The sequence below is a fragment of the Stegostoma tigrinum genome, chromosome 17, assembly GCF_030684315.1.
Source record: "Stegostoma tigrinum isolate sSteTig4 chromosome 17, sSteTig4.hap1, whole genome shotgun sequence".
NCBI classification, from domain to species: domain Eukaryota; kingdom Metazoa; phylum Chordata; class Chondrichthyes; order Orectolobiformes; family Stegostomatidae; genus Stegostoma; species Stegostoma tigrinum.
The window spans coordinates 2,310,386-2,322,395 of NC_081370.1; the positions used below are offsets into that span (position 1 = coordinate 2,310,386).

At 43.6% G+C, this 12,010-nt stretch overlaps 1 protein-coding gene across 3 annotated transcripts in view; it reads right to left on the reverse strand.

Moving 5' to 3' along the window:
• LOC125459410 (dual specificity protein phosphatase 8-like) overlaps positions 1 to 12,010 on the reverse strand; it is a 225,493-nt gene that overhangs the window by 26,095 nt on the left and 187,388 nt on the right. The window lies entirely within an intron of this gene.

The window sequence follows — 12,010 nt, forward strand, 5'->3', positions numbered from 1 at the left end:
TTTAATCAGTTAGAAGGTTTTAATTGATTATGTGTATGTAAATCCCTGAATTTATTTCAAGTCACTGCCCTGAGAGAACTAAAGGTTTCATAAGTGTCGAGGTGACACTTCAGGCCAGACAATGCATGTTTGGTGTGAGGCCTTGTTTAGAATGTCTGTGCTTTGGTTTCGGATCAGACTGGTCGTATTTCTAAAGTAGGAATTTATAAAATCCCACATTGACTGCCCGTACACAAACTGTGTGCTTTTTGAACAAAATAGAATATACCTGCAAATACAAATTCATCCCATAGATTTACATATGTGTGTGTGCGTGTGTGAGGCAGAGAGATCCTGTATTTGTGTGAGAGAAAGTGGGGTTGTGTTTGTGAGAGTGGGGGAGATAGAGAGAGAGAGAGAGAGTGTGTGTGAGAGAGAGAGAGAGTGTATAGTGTGGTGGGGTCACCTGTAGTGTGACATGAGCCCAGCTTTGGGCTCTGCTGATGTGCTGATCTGCCTAGGACAGCATCACTCACTCAGTCTGCAAGCCCCACGTTTAACTTTCAGATGACTCGAACGCATATATCAACAAAGTGTTTTGAATAAGGTCACCCCTCCCCCACCACCATCACCACCAATAAAGCAGGTGTTTGTTGTGTTACTGTAAATGGTAGGAGGGTGGAGGTAAGAAGGCATTAATCACATTTATACAAGATTCTTCATCAATCTCAGGATGCGTCAAAGCATTTTACAACCAATAAAGTACTTTTAAAGTGCACCACTGTTGCAGCACAGGAAAGGATAAATGAGGCAACAATGGCTTTTCGCATCCCTGACCATTCCACTAATTACCAAACTTCCCCACTGCTTAAATCCTTTATTCCATTACCATGAAATCCACCACACAGCCCTCTTCCAGAGCTGCAGGTGTAAAACCCTGAAGCTATAGTTAGACAGGAGTCTCAGGACAAACTTTCACTTCTGTCCATGTACCTTATCCAGTTACACTGTTAGTGTAACTGTCCTGTTATATCTCACGGTATGTCAGTAATGCCTTTAAGAGACACACTCATGATATCATCAGTATGTGACCTGTGGGTATAAAGGTCTCAGATGCCAGCTTTACTGGGGCCACCTGAAGCATGGCATGCTGAGTGTGTATACTGTTTGTAACTGTATAGCATAATATTAGCTCAGACACTGACTGTAATATGTGTATATGAGGAGCTGTAATAAACAGCTGTTAAGTCTTTCTGTACCATGTAACCCACATCTAGTTCTTAAGTGATGGAAATGACCATAAGCATTGCTGCTTCAGGTAAAAATACACCGTGGCAAAATCCCACATCTTGGTGCAATTCAATTACCAGGCCTGGAATCCACAGGCAGCAAAGATATATCAGAAACCCCAGGTAAGCCAACCTCTTAATGCCTATTTACAGACCAAATGTTCAGCTTAGCCTGGAGCCCTGAACAGAAATGACAACCTGGAGATGGAAGTGACTGTTTTGTAAAGGACAGCCATAAGCCCATTAAAAACCCTGATAGCCAGTGGGATAGCAGCAGTAATTGTTACGTTCTTTCCTCTGGTAAAAGGTACCCATTGTGATACAAGCTCGGGTCCAAATTATTCAGAAAGAGAAGCCTCCATCTTTCCCAGATTGTCAGTAACAAATGTGCCCCCAGCGGTCCTCAAATTTCTTGAACAATTATTTCTGTTGCTCTGCCACGAAGGACACAGTATGGCTGTAACACTATTCCTGAATTGTTGGACAGTTTATACTGAGATCGCTAAAACTACATCGTCACTTTACTAAATGTATTTGTACCGGTTCTGTTTGTGTGGACAGAGAGAGAAATGCGCTTGCCTGAAGGATTACAGACGCAAATTCAATAGTAATTTTCAAACAGCAATTGAATACAGTGTTGAAAAAGAACAAGATGTAAGAGTAGGACTAACTGGATGCTTTTTCAGAGATGGTGCACATTCTGATGATTTGAAATTTCATGTCATTCAGTTAGAGCATTGGTGTTATTAGAGTTAACTTGCTTTCTCCCTATGGATGCTGCCTGACCCGCTGTGATCTCCGGCATTTTTTTTTTGTTTTCAGTTCAGATTCCAGCATCTGCAGTGATTTGCTCCAACTTTGTACTAATTATGTTGCACGACCTAACTGTGACCAGGCACATGAATGAAGCCAGATATAGGAGCTGCAAAAGTTTAGAACAACTAATATTTTGATAACTAATGTTGATCACTATTATTGAACACTTCATGAACAGAGGGGAAACTGTCACTGAACTGATGTGGCAATTTCGGAAAATTCAGCAACTGTTTTCAGTCCAGAGGTATGGGTCTTAGATTCAGGTCGTTGTGTTAATATTTAATAATAAGTAAGGCTGTCAACATGTTCATCCAGTCAGTGGTAAATGATAGATGTAACCCCAGTGTGAATCTAAGCCTTAGAGCTTCAAAAGATTGAAGGTCTACGCCCTGATTTCTCCTGTCTGAACAATAAGATGGTGCTGGGAATGTTACAATTAACATTTATTTGGATCAAGAGGAGGCAGTTGGGGTCCGTGTCCCTGAACATTATCCACTAATTGCTTAAGGAAAGAGGTGTGCATGTGCACAAAGAGGCATGATCAGGTCGAGGAGAACTATGATGTTCCAAGAGTCTGCCACTCCTCGCTGCCAATGGGTTCATAGGTGAATGATGAGCCCTGGACAACAGAATCAGAACTGGGTGCTTGTTCAACTCAATCCATCAATGAGGAGACAACAACTTTGGTGCAGGGAAGGATTCGGGCGGGGTGGTGGTGGGGGGCGAGGTGGTGGTGCGGTCAAGGCAAGAAAACTGAAAAGCAAACTAAAAATAGATCAAGGAGAATGCAGTGTTTATTTAAAGCACTCGTGTTTCATTGACCACCTGAAGCCATACATCAGGGTAGGAAATGTCAATGTCCAGGTGCTGTTAAAATTGTTGTTTTATTTTTCTAAAAGAAAAGATTGGCACTCTTTAAAAAAACACAATTTGTAAAACGGCAGCCTTTCCCGATACCGTCCCCCCGCGCCCCCACCCCACCTCCACAGGAGCCGCACGGGTGCTATTTACAATGTGGCCATCAGTAAACACATTTCCTTTCCAGACTAACTCACACATTTTCTCGGCACTTCGTCACCTGCACTTGAAACACATTTTGCCCTCAGAAGGAAATGTGTTCTTTTCTGCTTTTCATGTTTTTGCAACCGCCAGACATCACCATCATCATCGCCCTCATCAATGATTTCTTCCCTCCCCTAATCCCAGAAAGCAAGATTGAGAAAGTTAGCCCCAGCCAGCATTCCAGCATAGCCTCCATCCACTTCCTTATAAATTTGTTCCTTGTCAAGAATTTTTTTTTTATTTAAAAATAAGCCTTTCCTGGGCTGCTGTAGTGTAAGTGTTCCGGGAATGCAGCCAGTTCCCTTTCCCAATCGCCAGCCCTAGTCTGGGTTGGGAACATTTCATTGACGACATTTCGGGATTTTTTTTTTCTTTCCTCGCATTTTTGTGAGGGAGCTGGCTGGCCAAATTTAGAATCATGTCGAAAGGGAAAAAACTCAGTCATCGTCTTGGAAATGTGCGCTTATAATGTGATGACCTCATGGGTTATGCAAGAATCCAGCTAATCGCCAGGAGATTACAAAAAATGCTGAAGGCTGTCTCACGTTAGCCCAGCAAAAGTTGTTAAAATGAAGATTATCTGGCAGCATTTAATAGCGGCTTAATTAGATCGTTCTATGTGTTTCCGTTTTTTTTTTAACTTCGAGAATATAACGTAGCCATCCCCACTGCTTCCAGCCTCTCACATTCTGCTCCAGCTAGGTCTGTACAGGTCCTGGGATGCTGGAGCACTAAGGTTAACCTTAGCGTTACCAAGCAACAAACAACCAAAGCAAGTGCCCCTTGAGGATGCTGCTGGTATTAAAGGACTTGCATTTTTATAGCACCCTTTGAATTACAGTCATTGTTGCAGCATAGAAAACGTGACAGTCAATTTGCACATAGAAAGTTATCACTAAGAACCCGACAGGATTCCTTTTATTGGGGAACTGATGATACAGGCCAGAACATGGAGGACAACCCACCCCTACCCCCTGCTCTTCTACATGTAACCCTGTGGGTTTTCGCTAAAATCCTCCCAAACGGCAGCTGCTGTATCCAATTAATCTCCTCTGATAGATATCACTTCAGACTGTGCAGCACCTCCTCAGTAATGTGATGGATCCTCAAACTGTACAAAAACCCAAGACAATCTCAGAGATTACTGAATGCGTAAAAAGCAATCTGATCCAAACAAACTAACAAAAACTCATTTATAGCAGAAAAAGTCCCATCAACAGCGACAAATGCTGTAATCAATCTCTATAAGACCTGTCGTGAACCTCCCTGCACTGCAAAGGACTAACCTCAGCTTCCTTGGTTTTCCAGGCCTACGCCAAATGGCAATGAAAAGATCACTTTGATGGGATGAGCAGCTTGCTCTCACATTTACTCTTCCTTAAAGCACAAGGATTCAGTTCGCAGGGATCTGATCAATCAGCACAGCCTCTGTCAACATAGGGCAGCCAGTGAAATACTCAGAACCTGGAAATCTGAAAAGCCTCACCTTTCAGGGAAATGACCAAGTGTGAGCTGGGATCTGTGTGAGCTGGGATCAGTGGGTCAGTATGAGTTGGGTTCAGTGTGTCAGTGTGAGTTGGGATGAGTGGGTTTGGTGTCCCTGTCACATAACAATATGTTGCCCCTCAACACATGTTTCATGGACAAATTCCAAGTCAAATTTTATCGAGTACAATGAGCAAACAGATTTCTTGTTGTGAAGCATGGGATTGATGTTTGACTCCATTCTCCTGTTCATTTGTTCCAAAAGACCGATTCAGAAATCCCAAATCGAGAGTAAGCATACATTGTGATAAACCACCTTAAAATCAAAGCATTTCTCTGTACATGTATTCCACACCTCAGTTTAGTATACATACAGTAGTTCCAATTGTGTGTCACTCAGGAACATTGTAAGAATCTCACTATCCTACACGACAGCAGTGACTATGTACACCACAAAGTAGTTCATCCTACCCCTTTGGCCTGTACTGCGGTCTCGACATGCACTTTATAAATGCAGCTTCTTCATTTTTAAATCTGGTGAGTTGCTAGGACTCAGTCAGGTTTCCATCTGACCATTGTAAACCTGTAAGAGTAAGCTTTATCTTCCTACGATCCTCCATTGTTTCTGGCCACAGTAACATTATTTCTGGCCCACATCAACGAGCTGTTGACTCAGTCCTTATGATGAATGCTTTCAGCATTGTCAGCACCAGGACTGAACACGATTCAGTCAGACTTGAGATAATCGAGCTTCACATCCTGAATGCAGTGATTGATGCCATGGGATCACATGAAAATCAGAAGTTTGGACCCTCTGCTCCCACATTTCAACAGCAAGACTAAAACTTAGCAGACAGTGTGAAGCTGATGCCACAACTGATATTGCTTCTTGTAATGGCCACTCTGGGTGGATGTCATGGGCTCCGCACCCTCTAGCTCTCTACATCACAAGTAATGATTCATCCGCTTTCTCACGGATGAATCATTGTGCACTCTTCCTGTCAATGAACTGTATGACTAACGTCACCTCGGTTTTGACTACAACCAGAGTGACGTTTCTGGGGAAATGCTTAGCAGAAAGAATGACAGTGGGATTGTTTTCAACATGGTAAATTACTGATTATCAAGTGATAGTGCTTCACACATTTTCTATGCGGCAAATTCGTTGAGGACTTCAACCAGTGATGAATGTTAGATCACATGCATGTGTTGTGGAGTGGAGGGGTTCTTGGTTGGAAAGAGACAGAGAAATCCACAATGTAGACTGGGATAAACTTTGGATCAGGCATCCCATTCTCACCACTGGCTCAGAAAGTCATGGGTTCGAGATCCACAACAGAGACAATGAATGGGTAATCCAGGCAGATGGTGCAGTATTTAGGGAGTGCTACACTGAAGGTGTTCAAATATCAAGTCTTTGAGAACTGTACGGCACAGGAATGGGCCCTTTGGCCCACAATGTTGTGCCAAATATGATGCCAAATTTAACTAATCCCTTCTGCCTATCCTTGGTCCATACTCTTTGATTCCATGCACATTCAGGAACTTATCTAAAACTCCCTTAAATGCACCTATTGTATCTGCCTCCACCACTAGCGATGGCAGCACATTCCAGACTCCTGCCACCTTCTGTCTAAAAAATGCTGCTCCTCACATCTCCTTTGAACTTTTCCCCTTTCACCTTAAATGCATGCCCCCTAGTATTAGACACTTCAACTCTGGGAAAACGATTCTGACCGTAAACCTTATCTATGTCTCTCATAATTTTATAGGCTTCTATCAAGCCTCCCCTAAACCTGCACCTCTCAAGAGAAAACAACCCTATTTTTTCCAGCCTCTCCTTATAATTCATACTCTCTGATCCGGGCAGCATGCTAGTAAGCCTCCTCTGCACCTTCTCCAGAGCCTCCACATCCTTCCTGTAATGAGGCGACCAGAATTGAATGCACTAGTCTAAGCGTGGCCTAACCGAAGTCTTATAAAGCTGTAACATGGGCTTCCCGACTCTTGTACTGAATTCCCCCACCAATAAAGGCAAGCATGCCATACGCCTTCTTTACCACCCTATCTCCTTGCGTGGCCTGGTTTACTTTTGCTGCAAGCTGATTTCCATTTCTTCCAGATCCACAACTCCATTCACCTGAAGCCAGGCACACCAGTGAGGCACAACACCCCCCCCCACCCACCACAGCCTGCCTTTACTTTCAACCTAGGTTCTGAATTAATAGCCATGGGGTGCCGTCTTTCCATTTTATTTGCTACTCAGTCTTGGCGATCAGCAAAAGAGCTTTCTTCCTCACTTTGAATATTTCTAGATATAATCCACAGTGTTCAAAGGAACTTGCTGGGTTTTTATTTGAACAAAAACACAGTACAGCACCTCCCATCACTTCTTGTCCTTTCTCAAGTAGCTTGTAGTGTTTGCCAGAAGATTAATCTTTGATGCCTAGAGAATGCAGTGAAATCCTGGAGTATTAGCAAACTGGGCTGGCCTTGAGATGAGAGGGGTAAGGTTTGCCTTATCACAACGTAACAAGTTGAAATCAAGCTGCTGGAATAGACAGAGCAAATAAGTCATTCTGGAAGACAGTCAAGGGCCACAGATGATCCCACATTTGGATGCCAAGGTGAATGAATGTGAAGCCCATGGAGCACAGCAATAGAGGAGTCTTTTTTTTTAAAAAAATCACAGTATGCAACAACATCCTACTTTACACAATTGACTTATTGGTTAAGGAGTGTGGCCCACTCATGAGATATCGGTATAACTTGTGTTTCAGTTCAGTTCAGTTGGTAGCACTGTTATTCTGTGGTCACAGCGTTGTCACAAGGCCCACTACAGATTTCAACACACCAGCTTGACATTTTCATTGGATTACCATCGGTGCCATTTACTAGGGTGCGACGTGAATCCGAGGTCACACACGCTAAGGAAGTGGTAAAGGAAAGCTGGATTTGATGGAGGAGGGTGGGTGGGGTGGGTTTCACCCACCTGCTGCGGGGCTGTCTGGGAGGGGACCACATTGTCTCTTTTAGGAAAGACCCTCTGAATTAAATGCCTCTCGTACACCTAACTGAATGGCAGTAGATTGTCGCTGAAACCAAAGAACTCGGGGTGCTGGCTCTTCTACCCAGCGAGAGTTCCCAACGCAAGCTCTTTGATCAGCAGCATCACCAAGCAGGCAGTATGCATCTAGCTGAGGCCTACTGTACTCAAAACACAGGTGAGAGATGGCGCGACAGGGGTGAGAAATGATTTACAGCAAGGGCAAGAGGATGGCTCTTAACAACCCCAAACCCCTACCCCTCCCTTTCCCTCAATCAGTCACAGTACTTTTGAGTGGGGCCCCCTCCGTTGTCTCCAACGCATGGGTTAGCTTTTCTTGCAGCCCCGCACAGTGAGCTTCCCCACCATACATGGCCAGGTTAATACCCGTGGTGACTGAATGAGGCCCCTTGTTGTGAATCAAATGGCCTGACCTGGGGGTCCACAATTGACGTTGGGTAAGAAAGGCTGTCCAGAAGCCGTCCCAACATAAAGTTAGTCTGTGTGGAAATGGGACAGTCGTGGAGTCTCTGCCTGCCTGCTACCCTCCTGCCTCATTCGGGGTCCCCGCATCTCCCAATCAGCCACCAAACGGGCCACTTAGAATTAGAATTAGGTTTATTGTCATGTGTAGAACAGGAGTACTGTGAAAGGTGTACAATGTCACCAACACGCAGCGCCATCTTAAATACAAAGTACCTAGGTACTAATCTTAGGTACAAAAAAAAGAGAAAATAAAGAAAAGAGCTACACCACATACAGAAATGCATAGCATAAGTGAGGAGAACAGGACATAAAGCTAAAAGAATAGACATTACAATCTTTCTATAAGGTGTCTATGTGGTCTAACTGGGCAACACTTGCCAAAGCCCTTTTGGGGAAGGCATTCAATTCTGCCGAGTCCAACTTGCCAGTGTTTAGACGGGTAGTCTCCCAGTAGTCTCACCGTCATTTATCCCACATTCAACACCAAAAAAAATCCAACAAATTGAACATCATCCCATTAGCCCTGTGAGGTCTTGCCTTTGTAAAATTCAGTCTTGGGTAAGGGAATGCAGGAAAAAGAGGCATTTAGAACTCCTTTCTAGTTAGCCTACTCAGTTCAGCGGTTTGCTTGCCCATTTCAGGGCGCAGATAAGATTCACATATGATGTTGTAGGTCTGGAGTTACACATAAGGCCAGAACACAGAAAGAAAGTGGATTTCCTTCTCAAAAGCACACCAGTGGACTAGTTCAGACTTTCTGATAATCTGATCATTTCATGATCACTTGCATTCGTTCCTTTTATTTAGTTCTAGATGTTTTGAGCTGAGTTCCAATTCTTAAGCAGCCTTTTTTTCAGAATTAACTCACATTCTCTGGACTCTCCATTTGTTCAGCCCTATTCTCTACAAAACAACCAACTAACACTTCAAAGAAGTATTTAGCATTATGTGAAACAGTCTGAGGCGTGCCGAGGATATAAAAGCTTTCTAAATCAAAGTAAATTTCTATTTTCTAACATAGCATGTTTAAATTGACTGCCAGATGTGTAAAATAGCTAGCGTTCCCAACAATCTCATGCTCAAAAGAATTCTTTTAGAGGAATAACACAAGTAAACAAAATAAATAAGTAGCCCGAGTTTGACCTATTACCACATGCAAATCCATGGTAAGTTTAATGGAGACAGTGGCTCCAGACAGATTGGGTCTGTCTGTTGAAAGAAAATAGGGTCAACAAGCTGCAAATAACAGCCCTCGCTGCACAAATTCTACATTTTCTGGTGCTATTTTGCCATTGCAGAATCTTGTAGCTGATCAAAAGTTCTGCTTGGGGGCAGAAGGGCCAACCAGCCCTCAGAAGATTCTGCTTCTCTTATCTTTACATGTTTGATCTCCAAAAACATAGGGATGTTGTGTGCTGCACTTTTAAAAAATTCATTTGTGGAACATGGGCTGGCTAATATTTATTGCCTGTCCCTAGTTGCCCTTGAGAAGGTAGTGATGAGCTGCCTCCTTGAACCACTGCAGTCCCATGTGCTGTGCGTAGATCAGCAATGCCCTTAGCGAGCCAATTTTAGGATTTTAACACAACGATAATGAATGAATAGCGACATATTTCCACATCATGATTTTGAGTGGCTTGGAGGGGAGCTTGCAGAAGACAGTGGTGTTCCAATGTATCTGCTGCTCTTGTTCTTCTAGATGGGCATGGCCAAGGGATTGGAAGGTGGTGCATAAGGATCTTTGGCAAATTTCAGCAGTGCATCTGACACAGGTATATAGAATTTCCACACCGTGGAACAGGCCATTCAGCCCACTGAGTCCATACTGACACCTTTGGACAGCATTCCACCCAGATGCTTCCCCCTATCCCTGTAACCCTGCATTTACAATGGCTATCCCACCTACCTTGCATATCCCTAGACACTGTGCGGAAACTTAGCACGGCCAATTCACCTAACCTTTGCACTGTGGGAGGAAACCTGAGCACCCGCAGGAAACCTACACGGGTACAAGGTGAATGTACAAACTCCACATGGACAGTTGCTGAAGGTTGGGATCAGACCCGGGTCTCTCTTGCTGTGAGGTGGTAGTGCAAACCACTGAGCCACTCTGCCATCCTCTTGGAGAAGGACACATTGCTGTGACTAAATAAAGGGAGGGCATGCATATTTGTGGATGTGGTGCCAATCAACTGGGCTGCTTCGTCCTGGATGGTGTCAGGCTTCCTAAATGTTGTTGGAGCTGCACCCATCCAGGGCAAGTGGGGTGTATTCCATCACACTCCTGACTTCTGCATTGATAGATGGTTGATTGATTGATTGTCACATGTGATGAGATAGAATGAAAAGGGTTGCTCTGCGTACTATACAGGCAGATCGTGCCACACCAAGTGCATCATGGTGTCAGAACAGAGTGCAGAATACAGTGTTACAGCCACAGAGAAAGTGCAGAGAGATCAGAATTAACATTTGAGACGTCCGTTCAAAAGTCTGGTAACAGCGGGGAAGAAGCTGTTCTTGAATCTATTCATATGTGTATTCAAACTTTTATATCTGACAGAAGGTGAGGAGTCAGAACATGAGTTAACCACCGCACTATTCCTGACCTCTCGACCTACTCTTATACTTAAATGGCGAGGTCCAGTTGAGTTTCAGGTCAATAGTAACCCCCAGGATGTAGACAGCATGGGATTCACTGATGGTAACACCGGTGAGTGCCTAAGGGTGGTGATGAGATTGTCCCCAATTGGAGATGGTCATTGCCGGCATTTGTGTGGCACAAATGTTACTTGCCATTTGACAGACTTCTTCAATGCACATTGAACCTGTCACTAATAGTTCAGAGTTTATTAGCTGGGACCTCTGCACCAATTACATAACTAATGAACACGCTTCACTTAAACAAATGGATTCAAGGTGTTGAACTTTGCACTGGGTAAATATGCAACGCTCAGACATTGACAAGTATTACTAAAATGCTAGATAATGTTAGATAAGAACCTCTCTGTTGATCCACACAAGAAATAAGAGTACAGCTATTTGCTTATAAAGGGCTATTTGTTCTTTTTTTAAAGAAAATGATTGCATACAGGTCTCTTTTTTGTCTCCTAAATTAAAGAAATCACTGCACTGTATACAGAATGTCCAGAGTGTAAAAGTTAACACTTCATAATATTCCCACACAGCAAAAAGTAAATGAATATTTCCCTTTAATTTAAAGAAATACCACCATGACAAGAGGGTAGCAGAAAGAGATGAGACCTGATGCTTGGGACAGTGCAAGTCAGTGCCAAACCAAGCCCACTTCCCTCAAGGACAGGAAATGAGTCCTACACGGTATTCTGAAAATGGAGAGGAGTAATCGGAGGCCGGAGACTGTTTCTGCTTTCCTGCAGTTTACTGTCCTTGTAATGCAGCAGTTGATACAGCTGACTGTTCCTGGCACCCTTCATAACTTTCTTGTCTGCTAATCCAGTCTGAGTGTTAGCTACTTCCTGTTGTGCACTTCTGCAGAAGGCCAGGCAGCATCAACAATCTCCTCATTCCCATTTCACAGACGTCAGTGCGAGCCGCCATGGCTAGGCAGCCCCATAAAAACTCAAGAGGATGTCAGATTGTAAAACAATTCACCTCCTCTGCATGCAACCAGCGACTGGATTTCAAGAAAAGCTTCTCAGAAGTGAATTATCTCACACACCAAAAATAACCTCCAAGAGGAAAGTGGAGAGTTAACACCCTGCAAAGCAGAATGCGGCAAACTTATTTCTCACTGTTTGCCTACTGGAATATAATTGATATGTGATGTGCGCAGCCCAAGAGGCAATTCTTAACCCAGACTTTATATATT